The sequence below is a fragment of the Staurois parvus genome, unplaced genomic scaffold (genome assembly GCF_062004578.1).
Source record: "Staurois parvus isolate SC_StPar_1 unplaced genomic scaffold, SC_StPar_1.0 ptg000315l, whole genome shotgun sequence".
NCBI lineage: Eukaryota > Metazoa > Chordata > Amphibia > Anura > Ranidae > Staurois > Staurois parvus.
Genome location: NW_028318111.1, coordinates 3,761,917 through 3,780,333, shown reverse-complemented (window position 1 = coordinate 3,780,333; position 18,417 = coordinate 3,761,917). Strand labels below are relative to the sequence as shown.

Sequence of the window (18,417 nt, the reverse complement as noted above, 5' to 3'; positions counted from 1 at the left end):
CCCCCTTAATGACCAGGCCTCTTTTTGCTACTCGGCGCTGCACTAATTCAACTGATAATTGCGCGGTTATGCAATGCTGCACCCAAACGAAATTTACATCCTTTTTTTCAAACAAATAGAGCTTTCTTTCGGTGGTATTTGATCACCCGTGCGCTTTTTATTTTTCACGCTATAAACAAAAAAAAGACCAAAAAGTTTGAAGAAAAACAATATTTTTTACTTTCAACTATAAAAAAATATATAGTAAACTCAAAGTTGGTTATAAATTTAGGCCAAAATGTATTCTGCTACGTTTTTGATAAAAAAAAATCCCAATAAGTGTATATTGATTGCTTTGCGTGAAAGTTATAGCGTCTATAAACTATGGTATAAATACTGCAATTTACGCCATTTTTTTGCTATACAGCGCTGCGCTAGTTTAACGGACAATTGCGCGGTCATGCAATACAGTACATAAATGAAATTTACATCATTTTTTTTTTCCCCCACAAATTAAGCTTTCTTTCGGTGGTATTTGATCGCCTGTGCGGTTTTTATTTTTTGCGCTATAAAAAAAAAGGCTGACAATTTTGAGGGAAAAAAACTATATTTTGGACTTTTTGCTATAAAACATGTCTAGTAAAAACAAATTAAAAAATCAAATTTAGTCATAAATTTCTGCCAAAATGCATTCTGACATTGGGGGGTAATGACTTGGGGTCACTGACATCCCCAGTGACACCAATACAGTGATCAGTGCAAAAAAAAAAAAACACTTACACTGTACTAATGGCACTGGGGAGGAAGGGGTTAAGTTTATTATTCAGGGAAAGGGTTAACTGTGTGAGGGGAGTGTTTTATTAGGGGGCGGGGGTGTGTACTGCAGGGAACCCCGCTGATCAGGAGAGAGAAACTCTTCTGTCCCGATCAGAATGTCCTGGAGCTGTCAGGGAACTGACAGAAAGCACAGCTACTGCAGCTGTGCGCTCTGTCAGCGATTGCCACCGATCGCCGGGACATAGCCGGTAACGACCGGCTATGACCCGGCGACTGACATCCGCGGCTGTGATCGGCCCCCTACCCATTTTCAAAACACACGTTTTAAAACGTGCTTTTGCCCAGCCATGCCGCCGTATTTATACAGTGGCTGGGCGGCATGTGGCTAACAGCCTTAAGAAATCAAAATAAAGTGCGTCTTCACTATGCAAAGACCTCTCTTTTTACTGAAATGTTATAAACAAGTTTTCATTTTATTTCTTCAGCTAACAAGGATGAGTGCTGAGGATTTTCTTTTATTTGGTGTTACTTGCAAGTAGCTTATAAGTATCCTGTGAACCTGCAAACCTCAGTACAAGGTCAGACTGTACAAAAGTACAACGAAAATTATCGGCGAACATCTACATCCTGATATGAGAATCAAAGTTTTAAAGAAGTTCTATGGTGGAAGCATACAGGTGTATCTTGTTTCTGGCTGTCACAATGGTCATATGATCAGAAAGCTCCTGATCGCTGCTTTCCGTTAGGTACCGGTAACTGTGCCAAGAACGAGCAGGCAAAGTCCTCTCGGTGCGGGTTTGTTTACATTTTGGTACACATATGCGGCCTCTTAGTGTCAAGGACCACCCACCGAGAGGTCACATATATGCATAGTGTCGATGCGAAGGAGCTAAAGCAGGACCTAACAGTACATAACTAAAATGCTTCATTGATTTTTAATATTCAAAGCAAACGCACACATTCATCCATGTCTCCTTGCTTTATTTTATTGAGAAAATACTTTAAAGTAATTGCCATGGCCATCTTGAGTAAGGGCAGATCATTCACGTAGCATTTACTTCCTGGAACGCATGTGCTCTTAAAATTAAGCTCTCTACGCACTGCTGTTGTGCTCATCTGAAAGCCACATGGAGTGTGGAGGTCTTTAGCTATTAACTCTGCAGACAGTTGGCGACTTCTGCGCACTGTGTGCTTCAGCATGCGCTGACCCCGCTCTGTCATGTGACGTGGCCTACCACTTGGTGGCTGAGTTGCTGTTGTTCCCAGTTGCTTCCACTTTGTTATAATCCCACTAACAGTTGAGCGTGGAATATTTAGTAGCCAGGAAATGTCACGGATGGACTTATTGCACAGGTGACAACCTATCACGGGACCTTGCTTGGAGTCACTGAGCTCCTGAGAGCGACCCATTCTTTCACAAATGTTTGTAGAAGCAGTCTGCATGCCTAGGTGCTTGATTTTATACACCTGTGGCTATGGAGGGGATTGGAACACCTGAATCCAATGATTTGGAGGGCTGGCCCAATACTTTTGGCAATATAGTGTACCTTTCAATCTATTTACTAAGGCTAGGATAAAATAGAAAATGATGATTGAGAGTAGATCCACTGTAAGTGCTTCTGATGTGAACTTTGAAAATGAATTGCTGCGCTGTGACTGCAGTTACAAGGGTCAACAGGAGCTTGTTTTACAAATAGTTTTGCATGTTTTTAAGAAAATGTTAACACCACTTAATAGACCGTTGCCTTGTCACACTTTCTTTTTAAGGGACTGAAGTGTATCTGAAAGTAATTTCTAAACTACAGACTACTATAGTTTCATCTGTAGTCACCAATACAGATATAAGAATAGTAAGGGCAATGTCAGTTTTTGGGGGGCTTAGCCTCTAAATTCCCTAAATTAAGAATCTCTTCTTTACCAAAATCCCTTCAGCCAAATTTTACTTTTTTCTGGAACAGTTTCTGCTTCAATATTGAGCATGAAACCGAAACAAAGTCCATGTAAAGGTGATAAATAGATATTTTAATTATTCAGCAGAGGTCACAACAAATTCGGTTACATAGCTGTGCGTGTATAATTATCATCTATGTTTGTATGGTTGTGTTACATCTCATGGGTATCCATTGCATGGAGTTAAATTATAGCAGCATGAGAACGGGTGACCAGGCTGACAGATACAACGATGATTCACAATGTTCCCTGCAAACTGTGATTGTAACGGTAATGAAGATGTGTGCTCTATTGCAGAGATATTCTCTTTTTCTCTTCTCAGGATGCATAATTAGGTAACCTGGGCAGAATTCAGTTTGTCTTTTCCCTTGTAAATAAATACTCTAGCTCTTGTTATTCCTATTAGTTGGAGCTGTCCTATTGTGATAAGGGGCGGTATTGACACCGCTGGTGCCCGAGAAGTGATACTGTGATCAGGGAAGTGTTCCCGCTAATTTTTGGGTGATGCGCATTGAACAAATGGCCTTCTCCTTGATGTGCTCAACCAGCGACATGCAGTCGGAATGTAATAGGGATTAGAATAGAGAGAGCGATAACGCGAAGACATGAACTCTGAAAAAGTTTATATCTCTAAATAACAACCGTTTAACGATTTCTTTCTGGAGGCTACGGTTATGCAAATTAACTAATCTTCCAAACCAGAGACCTGAAATAATGTGCGTCTGCAACCACCCTGAACTGCTCAATAAAAGGCATTTGTCTGAATTGCCTTCTTTTAATTTTTAAAACAGCAAAACTATTTTCCTCCCACTCAGGGATTATTTGATTTTTACTTTACTGTTTACTTGCATTTTCTCCCTAACAAGTAAGATGACAGTCAGACTATACGGCCATCTCATCTCCTGACAATTTACTAAACCTGGAGAGAGGAAAATCTGTTGCAGCTGTTCAAGGTAGCCAATCAACTTCTAACTAAAGCTTTTTCAATTAAGCTTTGACAATAAAACCTGGAAGCTGATTGGTTTCTTTGCAGAGCTGCACCAGATTTTGCACTCTCCAGTTTTAGTAAATCAACCCCTCTCTGTAAATAAATGAAAGTAATGCCAGGATTGCATTAATGAACAATCATCCAGTAGCCTAGATGGTAAGTCTCTTACTAGCCCTAAGCTCAGTCACGAGACAGGTCAGCCTCCATGGGGTCTTTATAGTTTAAATAGTTCTGCTCTGACCAAGAGAAAGGGCAAGTAAATAGCAGAATACACATCTGTCCCTGCACATTAAAGGACAAGTTTCACCTTAGAAGAAAAAAAAAAGCACAATAAATGCACATATTTTTGCAGGTAAATAAAAACTAAAACAAAAAATAAAATAAAATGCATATTTTTTTTTTAATTAGGAGCCTGGAAAGCATTGCAATCGTGATCAGATCTCAAATCGCAATCTCAGGCTCCTGCAGACTGTTAGTATACCTGTCTGTTCGTGCCTCATTTGGGCAGGCAATGAGTCTAGGTTCACATCGCCACGTTCCTGAGGGCCGCGTTTTGCGGACACGAGAGGCCATTCATTTGAATGGACTACCATGCCCCGGGACTGCACCTCTTCAGAAAACGCAGCCCGCACGGGAACCTCGGTTCCCAGTACGGTTGTGATTTCCAGTGCGGGCAGCGTGCCATTAGAATCAATGGCACTCGCCCACGGGTCCGCATTCCTCTGTACAGGTGGTGCGGCTGCACGGATTTTTGTGCAGATCCGCAGCGGCACCACCCGCATAGATGTGAACCAGGGGTTACACAATGACAGGAAGAAACAATGAACTACCTAGAGAGCTCAACAGCTGTCTGTACTTCGAAGAACTGGCGGGTGGGTCGTACCCTGTTTTTTAACAATAGTGAGAGCGGGTGCAGAGAGGATCCCCAGCCCACTGTCACAAGAGGGGATCGGAGGTGGGGGCTGCTGCAACAATAACATGTTACACCGCGAATATGGGTGTAACATGTTACAAAAGGTGAATTTATCCTTCAAGTGTGTACTATTATAACAACCTAAAGCTCATCTCCAATTTAACTTTTCTTTCCTCTCAGTTCTTCACTCCTCCCCACACTTCATTTAAAAATATTTCCAGCATACATACCTTAAAGCAGAACTAAATTCTTTCAATCAACATGAACTATTTTTAATCCTTATGATGCTAGCATTAGTAAATAGATAGGAAGGTATATTATATTTACTTGTTTTAAACCTTTTTTTTTAACATTTCTTTAGCTGTTTCCAGGTTTCTGGCCTAGGCCAAAATAATGTCATACATCCCGAGAATCTGCATGGATGCATTTTTTTTTTCATTTATCTGGAGGAGGGGCTTTCTCAGCTAAGCACATGCTCCTGCCTTCATGCCTGAGCGAAGGGCAGTTAGATTTCAGGGAGTAAATGCTAAATTAATAATCTACTCTTACTCAGGATGGGTGTTTTTCAAAGCGATTTCTCAAAAAATAAAGTATAGAGACATGGATATATGGGGGAGTTTGCAGTGAACATTAAAAAAGAATTAAAATTTTGTTTTCAGTTACTTGTGCTCAGATACAGTTAGGTTCTGGTTTAACATGAGGTGTCCTTTGACCAAAGATGCAATGCCCAGTGCCCTCCAGCATCAACAATAAGTGGTCCTCGCTGCTGTAAAGAATAGTGCATTGAATGTTGCAACGTGCCATTCTATGCAATATTGCACTTGGCTTCTAGGCTGTGTGATTGTTCATCTCTGAGCTGTGTCATTGCCCAGTTGGGCTCATGCAGAGGGTAATGATGGAGCACAGAGAGGACGAGGAGTGCTTAACTATTTTCTAACGGTAGAAGCAAAAAAAAAAAAAATTTACGTTAAAATTGAAGCCCCACTTCTGACTAGTTTTAACCTCTTAACGCCGGCCGAAGGCAAATGTGCAGCCTCCAGGCGTCTGGACCTAGACACCGAGCGGTCGCACATTTGCGTTCTATTAAAAAAGAACATATGTGCTGAGAGCGCGCACCCTGTGAGCTCCCAGCACACAAGTCCGGTACTCACGGAAAGGTCCCGATCTCCTCTTTCGATCGGGACCTTTCCCGATCATGTGACCACCGTGACAACGTGTCACATGACCCTAAACCCCGCCCCTTCTCCCAGCTTCTGAAACCCTTAAAGGGCTGGAAGGCGCTGGCGTGAAAGGGTTAAGAATACTGGAGTCAAAAGAGGGTCACAATTTTCCTACATCCACCCCACCCATTACATCATTATGCCTGGTCCATGGAAGAGTGTTTCACTTAGATTGTTCCGACTCCACTTTATAATATATATATATTCACACACGTTATAAGATTCCACGATTGTCTTTCAAAGTCACGAAGACCCCAATTTCCTTTTTTTTATTTAAAGGGCTGCTTTAAGTCACATCAATGTTATGCTATCTGGTGGGTTTATGCAAACAGTGCTCAGCAAAGTCCTTAGCTTTCATAAGGCTGTCCTTTCCAATGAACTATATGGAGGAAAATGAATGCATGAAAAGTTTATTCTCTGCAAGTAAGTATAATATTGCCACGGCTTCCATCACCTTTGTGACATTTGTTTAGCGAACACTATGCGGTACTCCAGGTTATGAGAAAGGTCCAATCTTGCATATACTTTAAATATGTCAATACCAGTGATAGCGCACTGGGATGCTTATTATAGAACGGCTCATCAGAATGTAGGAATTGTTTAAAAAATGCTTCAAATATATTCCGCTATTTAGCATAATTCAGCTAAATTATACTTCGGCGATCTACGCACTGGTTTTTTTCTCCTGCGAGAAGCTGTGCAGAAAACCTCCTTATGTCACTCAAATTCCCACATTTAGTACTTAAACCTGGTGGAAATTGTGTCAGCAACAAGCGCACGCCAATAATTATCTTTCCATCTGAAGTGACAGGATGAATCCAAATATAGCAAACGCAGCAGAAAATATTCCAGCAAAAAAGGCCAATCAGAGGCGCCCCTTGCTCATTTCATATTCATGTCTGGGGGGCTGAACAGTCACCTCTTTGCAAACAGAGTAATCGGGGAAGAGAACAACCTAAACAGAAGTTGGAAAGCTTGCATGCAGATCACTCTGGGAAAGGACAACAAATCCTGAGATCGGGGATAGAGATTCCATTCCATAAAGGGTAACCTCTCATTAAGTAGTTATAATGGCCATCATCTATTGGAAAAACATGTTCATTTTGGGTGCAGCCAGCCCTTCGTTCGGTCAAATTTATCATATGATGAGTTGCTTACCTCTAAAAGAACAAGCTTCCTACCCTGCCATTATGAAGTACACCTTTCAAAGGAAAAGTATGAGGGGTGCCATTGCTGGTCTCCTAATGAAAATTCCAGTTGTCTGTGTCTTACTTAATTACATATGACATTCAGAGCTAGGACAAGCATGCCAACACTGAAAGACAGAAATCTTTATTTGTATACAGGTCTGTGATTGAAAAAAGTCAAATTATTAACCTGACAGCCAGGTAACCAGAATGTATAGAAAGAAAGTTAAGCAGTGGCAGCCTACATATCTGTGCTGACAAGTCTGCTGTAAAGTACACCTTAGCTCCTACTCCATTATACCAGATGGAGCTGATGCTTTAAAAGGGCTGTGAAGCCTAGAGCGGGTAGGTAGGGCTCCTAATCGTGCCATACAGTGCTGGCGTCATTGGAAGCCATGCCTACCAGATCCCAATTATCAGTAGTCAACCATGAGTTGTTAAATGACAGCTTGGTCATGGTTCTGGGGGGGTGGTGATGAAGCAAGCCCCAGAAGATGACAGACAAAAATACATGGCAGCTGTGCATTAAGACCCACCACCCTGCCGCTGCATATATACATAATGTTGTCATAGAGTAGTTCATGTACCTAGAAAATCAAATAAGTTGGCATTAAGTTGCATTCACTATATCCGGTCTCCCCGGACCCTGCATTCACTATATTCGGTCTCCCCGGACCCTGCATTCAACCGGTCTCCCCGGACCCTGCATTCACTATATCCGGTCTCCCTGGAAGCTGCATTCACTATATCCGGTCTCCCTGGACCCTGCATTCACTATATCTGGTCTCCCACAGTACAAAGAACATGGAAATGCAATTATTTTAGTAAATGTAAACTGTTAAATACCTTTTCTCATCAGCAGTTAGAGCAGTCTTGTGACTTTTATCAGTGTCCAGCAGAGCACTGGAGTTTTCTCTAAGAGGATGCAGAACCCCTGACCTCTGTCTGGACAGCGCTGATTGGCCCTGTGCTGATCACATGCACTCTCCCAAGAAAAAAAAAAACCTCTCTAGCAATACACACAAAACTGAGCATGTGCAGTGACTCCACACGACCGATATGATAAGAAGGGGACACTGGAGAGAAGTCAGGATCAAACACAATGCAGAGGATTAACCCCTTAGGTTCCACAGGGAGTATAACAAGCATGCTTTGCTGCATATACAGACGGATTTTACTGCTGTGGGTTTAGTAACACTTTAAAGAGATGCTGGCAGTAATCAAACTTGTACATGCAAGTCAGCTGAAAGTAGACTTCAAAAGAATGTAAAGTGGTTCTAAACAGTGTAACTTTTGACGTAAAATATCAATTATGTTTTAGTCATAGTCTATTAAGTAAAATGCCATTTTACATTAAGTCATCTGAATTATTTTACTTTTAGTTGTATTTTAGTCATCTGAATAGTTTTAGTTATATTTTAGTCGACTGCAATCTCCATTATCATAGACAAACAAAAATATTGCTTTTTGACAAACAGAAATGCATATTTAAAATATATATATATAAAAAAAAAAAAAAAGACTGTAAACACTATTGGCTGTGATGCCATTGCACATATTATCTAAATACAACAACTTCAACGGTTATCTATTAATCTTATTATAAAACAATAATCTGCGCTTAGAGAAATACACACAAATGTATAGCAGCTGGACACTATACCTTGATACCAGGCACCTCATACACAGTGTTCAAATAAAGTGCAGCGCTCAAAACATTTCAAACAGAAATCATGATAATAATGATAAGTGAAAAATAGTAAATAATCCCAAAGTGTTCATAGGTAAAGTAATCGTATGGTAAAATCAGAACAGATCAGTCCCCAAATTGTGATGAGATCAGAAGACTTCCAAAGATAGCCAATGTGACACCATCCACTCACATGCAAGGCTTACCAGAAGGTAAGTGACCACCTGCTAAGAGAGGCCAATCTGCGCTCTATGGGAAATTGTTAATGACATCAAGAAAAATAGACAATTAAACTCCTCCTTTGGACACCCAAGGAAATGAGACAAACCTCACAAATCAATCTCCCTACATACAGTGGGGCAAAAAAGTATTTAGTCAGCCACCAATTGTGCAAGTTCTCCCACTTAAAAAGATGAGAGAGGCCTGTAATTGGCATCATAGGTAGACCTCAACTATGAGAGACAAAATGAGAAAAAAAAAATCCAGACAATCACATTGGCTGATTTGGAAAGAATTTGCAAATTATGGTGGAAAATAAGTATTTGGTCACCTACAAACAAGCAAGATTTCTGGCTCTCACAGACCTGTACCTTCTTCTTTAAGAGGCTCCTCTGTCCTGCACTCATTACCTGTATCAATGGCACCTGTTTGAACTTGTTATCAGTATAAAAGATACCTGTCCACAACCTCAAACAGTCACACTCCAAACTCCACTATGGTGAAGACCGAAGAGCTGTCGAAGGACATCAGAAACAAAATTGTAGACCTGCACCAGGCTGGGAAGACTGAATCTGCAATAGGCAAGCAGCTTGGTGTGAACAAATCAACTGTGGGAGCAATAATTAGAAAATGGAAGACATACAAGACCACTGATAATCTCCCTCGATCTGGGGCTCCACGCAAGATCTCACCCCGTGGAGTCAAAATGATCATAAGAACGGTGAGCAAAAATCCCTGGACCACACGGGGGGACCTAGTGAATGACCTGCAGAGAGCTGGGACCAACGTAACAAAGGCTACCATCAGTAACACACTACGCCGCCAGGGACTCAGATCCTGAAGTGCCAGACGTGTCCCCCTGCTTAAGCCAGTACATGTTTGGGCCCGTCTGAAGTTTGCTAGAGAGCATTTGGATGATCCAGAAGAGGACTGGGAGAATGTCATATGGTCAGATGAAACCAAAATAGAACTGTTTGGTAGAAACACAACTCGTCCTGTTTGGAGGAGAGAGAATGCTGAGTAGCATCCGAAGAACACCATACCTACTGTGAAGCATGGGGGTGGCAACATCATGCTTTGGGGCTGTTTCTCCGCAAATGGACCGGGACGACTGATCCATGTACAGGACAGAATGAATGGGGCCATGTATCGTGAGATTTTGAGTGCAAACCTTCTTCCATCAGCAAGGGCATTGAAGATGAAACGTGGCTGGGTCTTCCAACATGACAATGATCCCAAACATACCGCCCGGGCAATGAAGGAGTGGCTTCGTAAGAAGCATTTCAAGGTCCTGGAGTGGCCTAGCCAGTCTCCAGATCTCAATCCCATAGAAAAACTTTGGAGGGAGTTGAAAGTCCTTGTTGCCCAGCGACAGCCCCAAAACATCACTGCTCTAGAGGAGATCTGCATGGAGGAATGGGCCAACATACCAGCAACAGTGTGTGCCAACCTTGTGAAGACTTACAGGAAAAGTTTGACCTCTGTCATTGCCAACAAAGGATATATAACAAAGTATTGAGATGATTTTTTTTCTCATTTTGTCTCTCATAGTTGAGGTCTACCTATGATGCCAATTACAGGCCTCTCTCATCTTTTTAAGTGGGAGAACTTGCACAATTGGTGGATGACTAAATACTTTTTTGCCCCACTGTATAATGGCTCCAACCGCTCCAAGGCGAGTTATATTAAATCAGAACTCACAGCGTTATATATGTAATAAAAGATTTCTCCACATAGTGTAAAATCCATCAAATATCCTAAAGTTATTCAAATAGGAATTGCATTCACATAATAAAAGGCACAAACAAACGTGTAGAAACACTAAAACAGGTCTTTCCAGCATCCAAAATGGCCACCGGCCAGTCGCACATTTGTGGTAGCGAGTGTGCACGATAGCAAGTGTGTGTAGCTTCTCCCTACGTGTTTCGTCATAGACTACGTCATCAGGGGCATGAATACGGTTATGATTTCATCATTCTTTTATTTCATCTATAAACACTTTGTGATTATTTACTATTTTTCACATACTATCAAGTTCTCTATTAACCACTTGCCCTCCTGAGGACTTACCCCCCTTCCTGACCAGGATATTTTATGCATTACAGCACTGCGTTACTTTAACTGACAATTGCACGGTCATGCAACACTGCACCCAAATTAAATGTACGTCCTTTTTTTCCACAAATAGAGCTTTCTTTTGGTGGTATTTGATCGCCTGTGTGTTTTTTATTTTTTAAATTTTTTTTTACTGGACATGTTTTATAGCAAAAAGTCCAAAATATTGTTTTTTTTCCTCAAAATTTGTCAGCCTATTTTTTTATAGCGCAAAAAATAAAAACCGCACAGGCGATCAAATACCACCGAAAGAAAGCTCAATTTGTGGGGGAAAAAAGGATGTAAATTTTATTTATTTACCGTATTGCATGACCGCGCAATTGCCCGTTAAACTAGCGCAGCGCTGTATAGCAAAAAAATGGCGTAAATTGCAGTATTTATACCATAGTTTGTAGACGCTATAACTTTCACACAAAGCAATCAATATACACTTATTGGGATTTTTTTACCCAAAAAATGTAGCAGAACACATTTTGGCCTAAATTTATAACTAACTTTGAGTTTACTATATATTTTTTATAGCTGAAAGTAAAAAATATTGTTTTTCTTCAAAATTTTTGGTCTTTTTTTGTTTATAGCGTGAAAAAAAAAAGCGCACAGGTGATCAAATACCACCGAAAGAAAGCTCTATTTGTGTGAAAAAAAGGACGTAAATTTTGTTTGGAAGCAGCATTGCATGACCGCGCAATTATCAGTTGAATTAGTGCAGCGCTGAGTAGCAAAAAGAGGCCTGGTCATTAAGGGGGGTAAATCCTCAGGAAGGCAAGTAGTTAAGTAACATTTTTATAAATAAAAACACTTTCGTAGACAAACAAGAATATTGCTTTTTGAGCACTGTTAATTTTGATGGCAATTTTAGTCATAGTCTTTTGACTGAAATGCCATTTTAATTTTAGTCATCTGAATTGAAACTAAATTTTATTTTTGTTTAGTTTTCCTGAATACAAGCAGCTTTGGTCGACGAAATTAACACGGAGTCTAAAGCCTAAACATTTTTTACCCTTCTGAATTCCCTGCATTAAGGTAAAAAGTGTTTAGGAATTAGTATCTCCCCCCCCCCCCCAATACTTACCTGAGCCCTCACTCAATCCAACACTGTTCCAATCTGTAGAGGCTCTCCCTGCTCTCATAGGCTCCTGCTGATGTCAGTCAAATCATGTGTCAAGGGAGCAGGCCTAATCATGCGGTCTGTGTGTACGGACGTGGGTGGAGTGGCTGAGGTGCCACAGGTGGTACCGCATAGGAAACCGCTTCCTAGGGGTACCACTGAGAAGAGGAAGAACCAGGAGAATCAGTGGGACCCCAGAAAAGGAGGATCTGGGCTGCTCTGTGCAAAACAATTGCACAGAGCAGGTAAGTATGACATTTGTTGACATATGACACGTTTGTGTTTGTTACTGGAAAAAAAAAAAAGCTCCTACGTGACAAAGCTCAATGAGTACGCAATAGTAGCTCAAAATATATAAACATAGAAACGAGTGTCAGACCAAAATACTAGTGAAAAAAAAAAAGGCATTTTTTTGGGGGGACGGGGACTATTTCCCCTTTCTCAGGGGTCAACACCTGATAAAACTTTCACTCAGAGGAAACCATGACCACATAGATCTATATGAGGACCGGAATAAAAACTTTCTTTGTGGATTGACACTGCTATTAGGAAGGAGTGGTGGTTTGAACCCAAATCGTGTTGGCTCTTTTTTTGATCTATTTCTTAAGAATTAAAATTTCTTTGGACTCTTTCACCAGTGATTTTGTATAGTGTTCCCTTCTGTATTTCTATGACTAAGCAAGGTGATATATACAGATTAAAATTGCAAGGGGAGTTTGGAATGCCTTCTTTGATTTAAAACAAAAACAAGAAGGGCTCACCAGTCTAGTGCATCATCACAAACACCATTTATTAATAAAAGTGCATATAAATACTCACAAAGATTATAAACGCACAAAGATGTAACATGTAGGGTATCTTGGCACTTTGAGAGCTGATTTACACATGTACAGTGCGGATTGATGCTCAGGTTTCCCAGCCAATTGATACAGTAGTTGTTCACAGGTTCACGTCAGGTTCAGGACAGGATTAGCTCAGGATCTTATCTCATTCACAAATAAGTGGTTTAGAAACAGTTCCCATAAAAGTCAATAACTTGTAATCCACACCTGAACCGGACAGAACTGCTCATAAATCAGACATGACTCTTTAAAATCACACTGAAAGTGCACCAGACATATGTGAACGGGCACCAAAGGAAGTAATGTTTTTTCACACGTCATGCAGATTGGATGCGGTTCAAACTGCATCCAATCTGCATACATGTGAATGGGCGATGAGAGCCTAGAAACCGAAATGGAAGGCCTACGACACTACACAGCAAAATGCAAACATGTTTCAAGGGGTATACCCCGTTTCCTCAGAGCTGTCATAAGACCTACTACATACTTATGTATTCACAGTCTTTGTCAGTATTTTATCCACTTTTAATAAGAAATGGTGTTTGTAGTAATGCACAAGGCCAATTCACTCTTCTTGTTTTTGCCTAAAATTAAAGATCACCCAAATCTGAAGAGGGCTGCAAAGTCAAGAATGAATTGTGGGTACCATACTGATTTGATTGGTCAACAAGCCTTTCCGTTCCAAGTTGAGCACTCATTTGGAGTTATTTTCACCTATTTGAAGACCACTTTAACTTTGCCTGACCTAGCCAACTCATGATTAGCTGGCACGCAATATAGGGAATATGTACATCTATAGGAAGGCCTGGTATACCTTCTTTTATGTATTAACACCTGAAAATATTTTAAATTTCTCTCATCTTCACACACACACCTCGTCTTATTAACTTTCACACAAATATGTAGACACTTCATTAACAGCATGTGATGTATAAAATATGAACTGCTGGTACTGAATCTGTCAGATCGGGGGGGAGGCATATATTATTTTAATTATCTATAAACAAACACACAAACACACGTTAAAGTGGATGGACTGGTGTCTTTATTCAACCTTACCACCTATGCAACTATGTAAATTCCTAATTTTGCTCACCATACCTGAATTATTACCATGAAGGATGGATTTTCAATGGGTATGTTAATAATTCTTCCCTTTCTGCTTTTTTCTAAATTTAGTAAGTGGAAGCTGGTGAGTTAAGTAACCCATTGGCTTTTTATGTTTCATGGGTATTTTCTAGTGCCCTGATATAAAACTTTCAACTTGCATAGTTGAGCCTAAGTACGCCTCCTCCAGGATCCTCCATGTAATAGGCAGTCTCAATGCATGTTCTTGTGCTCCCCCAGCAAATAGCACTCCCCCACGCTCTGGTAGTGATCTGTCCCACAGCAGCATCATCATGTCCAATTTAGGGCTTTGGACCCAGCAGTGGTCTTTATAATGTTAGGATCCTAGATTTCCCTGGGGGGGTGGGGGTCGTGATGCTGCGGGAAACAGTCTAGCTGTAAGGCGGAGTGGACGATCGGATAAGTACGTTTTTTGTTCCCCTAGACCAGGGGTGTAAAACTATTTCATTGTGGGCCACAGCAGCATTATGGTTGCTCTCGAAGGGTCTGTTGTCTTCCTAGATTGTAAGCTTGAAAGAGCACGGCCTTTGACCCCCTCGTGTTTTGTTTTGTCACTGTATTGTCTCATGTTCTATCCCCCACTATAATGTACAGCGCTGAGCAAACCTTTTAGCGCTATATAAATACTGTATAATAATAATAAGACTAGATGCCCCCCCACATCACAGTGCACCGACCTTACTTTGTGCTGGGAGCAGAGCTGGGAAGCAGAAGGTGCAGAGTTTGTAGGAGGGCTGAAGTCAGTTGCTTGAGACAAGGGCATGCAAAGAGGCGCAGGATCTGTAGAAGTTCTGCCCTCCTCTCTGCTGGATGGGGGGGCCTGAGACGAACCTCGTCGTGGCTGCACAGAGAAGCATAGAAATGCAGGATCTGAAGGAGGAGTTCTGTCATCCTCTCTACTACGGCAGCTGAGACAAGGTGGGGGAGGAGACTAGGGGGATGCAGCAGCTGCAGGAGAGATGCGAGGGCCACATGAAAAAGCCTTGACAGCTGGACTTGGCCCACAGGCCTTTTGTTTGACACATGTGCCCTAGACCAAAACAAACAGGCACAGCCCCACTGCAAGGGTTATTTGTTTTTTCTGCACAAAGTTAGGCTTTAAAACAGGATGTACTTGAGGCAGTATGTAGGCTTCAGGAGTGTGCTGGCAGGCAAGTACAAACCCCTTGGAGTAATTCCTGCAAGCTAAGATAATGTAACATTTTCATGATAATACATACTGGGTCACTGAAAATCTGGCTGAAGAGGAAAAAAATAAAAAAATACTTACAAGCAACAGGCATTGAAAAAAAAAATTTCCCTTATTTCTAGAGTTCCTTTCTAAAGACCAGATGAAGGTATTAGGCAGCTCCCCCAGGCTAATGCCAAAGCTCCATATGCTCCTATTCACAGTGAAAAGGTTCCCTTTCCAATTTCAACCTTCTTAGGAGAAAAAAAATTAGTGAATTAATATTTTCATTGGAATCAAGTACGAGAGGGAAAGCTGTTGAGCACTCTCTGATAGGCCATAGAAAATGATGCATTGGCTTTTTTGCAGCCTTTCTGGCAAAAAAAAATATATATATAATATAAAATGTCAATTTGTGCTTGCAACTGGCATTTGCGTTCCCCACTTCCTTTTTTTATATATTTCTAACAAAGCATAAACGTGGGCCGTCTTTGGTAAAGTCACCGCTTAATGGGGCAATTAGTGCTGTGCTTTATGTCACTTTCCCAGTGTAAATCTATTTTCCTGGGTACCAGGCAGCACATCCAGCTGTTATCTTCTGACCTTACATCAACTCGGGAAAAAGGGCACCAAATGTGCTGGAGACCTCAGTGAACACATAACTTACAGCCCTGGCATCTTGTGCAAAACTAGGAGCCAATTAGTTATTTAACCCCTTGAAGGACTGAGACCTAATCTTGGCTTGCACAGAATTAGGAGTTCAATGAATGATTTGCTTGTTTATGTGTGACCTATTTGGGTTATTTTTAATATATAGAATGGAGCACACAATGTTTTACAGTGTTCTCTAGATAGAGGATTTCTCCAACTTCCAAACAATGATATAAAAAAGTAAATACATCCAAATGAAAATCGTTGGACTTTTTTAACATATAGGAACAGGCGAACATCTTCATTCAAGCAATGCCTACAGATGAAAGTGATACACTTCTATGAAAACGCAAGCAAATTTGCCATTTCAATTATTTATTCAACAAAAATATCAAGTGATGTAAACGGTGTACTGTGGAAAAATTAAAGAGGAATTCCAGGTATAGGTGTTTTATACATAACTACATCAGTTCAGACCAATGGATATACCATACTTGGCCAATATCCTGAGATGCTGATAATTACCATAGTAGATGCTGATAATCACTGTAGTAGACACTTCTACTCCAGTGGTCTCTACTAGTTTCCAGGTCCCATGCGGAGTGGCTACACTTCTGCTTTGTGAATATAATACGTTGGCCACTCAGCATGGGTGCTATTCAGAGAATGCTTTGCATTTATCGAACAAATGCAAAGAGTTCTCTGATTGGATGAGGTGGACAGCATGACATCACCACACCACTTCTCCGCCTCATCCAATCAGAGTGCACTGCAAATGCAAAGTATTTTCTGAATGATGCCCATGATGAGCAGCCAACCTCCTTGCTTTCAAAATGCAGAAGTGCGGCTGCTCAGCACAGGGCACAGGAAGTTAGTGGAAATGACTGGAGTAGCAACGTCTGCGGCAGTGATTTCCAGCTTTCAGGGGCATCAGGCAGATGTTTTATATATATATCTATATATATCTATATATAGAGATATATATCTCTATATATAGATATATATACATATATACATATAGATAGATAGATAGATAGATATAGATATATTCACATTGGTCCAAGCTAACCACGTATACATTACACATGCCTGAAATTATTCTTTAAGTATACCATTGGCATCAGAAGCTGGTTTCCCCTTCAGCAGAAAATACTTCTTGTAGGAATTTGCATAACTGCTCTGAAGTCTCCGGAACTGACTTGATGCAAGGCCTTTGACTTTCCTAGGCATAGACTTGTTTCAAAGCACCCAAATTCAGCTTTCACCTCAGTAAACTAGAGACAAAGTGGTTTTGTTGGGAACATGTACTTTACTCTTCAGTGTTCTTTGTTTTCTTTACACAATCTTGTTTTACATGGTCTAAATAAATAGTCTACCTATGTTTAATTGCACACAGTAGGAAACCTACTGTGAAAGCTTATAGCAAGTTATATTGAGCACAATAAGAAGAGTATGTATACATACAGTATATCCATTCAAGACAAACTTTCTACAATATCTGCCATTAGTGATATGTATCAAAAAAAAAAATCACAAAACACAACAAAATATCAAAAATCCAATTTAACACTGTGCTCAGACAAATTTATAACGTAATATTAGTTCAATAAAATGTCAGTGCCTTTCTCATAAAGTCAATAAAGTCAGTGATCCACCGTGTTGACAGGACTGGTGCTCAACAGACATAAATATGCGTGTGACCCTTCAATCCAGATGTCATGGTGCCCCCACAAAGACTAGCCAGAGCAGCTTGACCCCTTGTAACAGGTAGGTCTATGTTTTTATCTTTATTTTTTAAGTTTAACTAAAAACTCTGTTGCGCACTGAATCCTTTCCTGTGGATTTTTTTCCTCTAATTGGAGCTGTCTGGCAAACAGTGTATGGGAAAGCTGGGACCTTTTGTCTTTGGACTGACAGAGAGGAAAGATCCCAGGCAAAAATGCACATTGACCTACATGTTACAAGGAGTCAACCTGCTCTGGTGAGTGCTTGTCATTGTGGACTGGCACGTGAAGGGCATGGACATTATACTGATCATAGAGTTATAAACTTGCCTGAGCAAGTTGTTATATTTGCTTTTTGATAATTTGTTGTTTTGTGATTATTTTATTTTTTTTTGGTACATATCACAAACAGTAGAAAGTTTATGTCTTGAATTGATATACAGTATGTATACACTGTGTACACAATTATTAGGCAAGTGAGCATTTTGACCAAATCGGAATTTTTATGCATTTTGTCCAACTCCAAGCTGTATAACCTCAAATGCTTATTGGATTTAAGCAGATCAGGTGATGTGTATTTGTGTAATGGAGGGAGTGGTCTAAGGAGATCCACGCCCTATAACAAGGTGTTCATAGTTATTAGGCAGCTTTTGTTCTCAGGCAAAATGGACCAAAAAAAATATTTTACTAACTCTGAAAAGTCAAAAATTGTAAAAAGTCTTTCAGAGCGATGCAGCACCCTTGAAATTGCTAAGATA

General features: G+C 40.5%; 1 protein-coding gene across 2 annotated transcripts in view; it reads right to left on the bottom strand.

The window, feature by feature from the left end:
* The window catches only part of ZRANB3 (zinc finger RANBP2-type containing 3), a 427,423-nt gene that overhangs the window by 219,918 nt on the left and 189,088 nt on the right, over window positions 1-18,417 (bottom strand). The gene's annotated exons all lie outside the window — the stretch shown is intronic.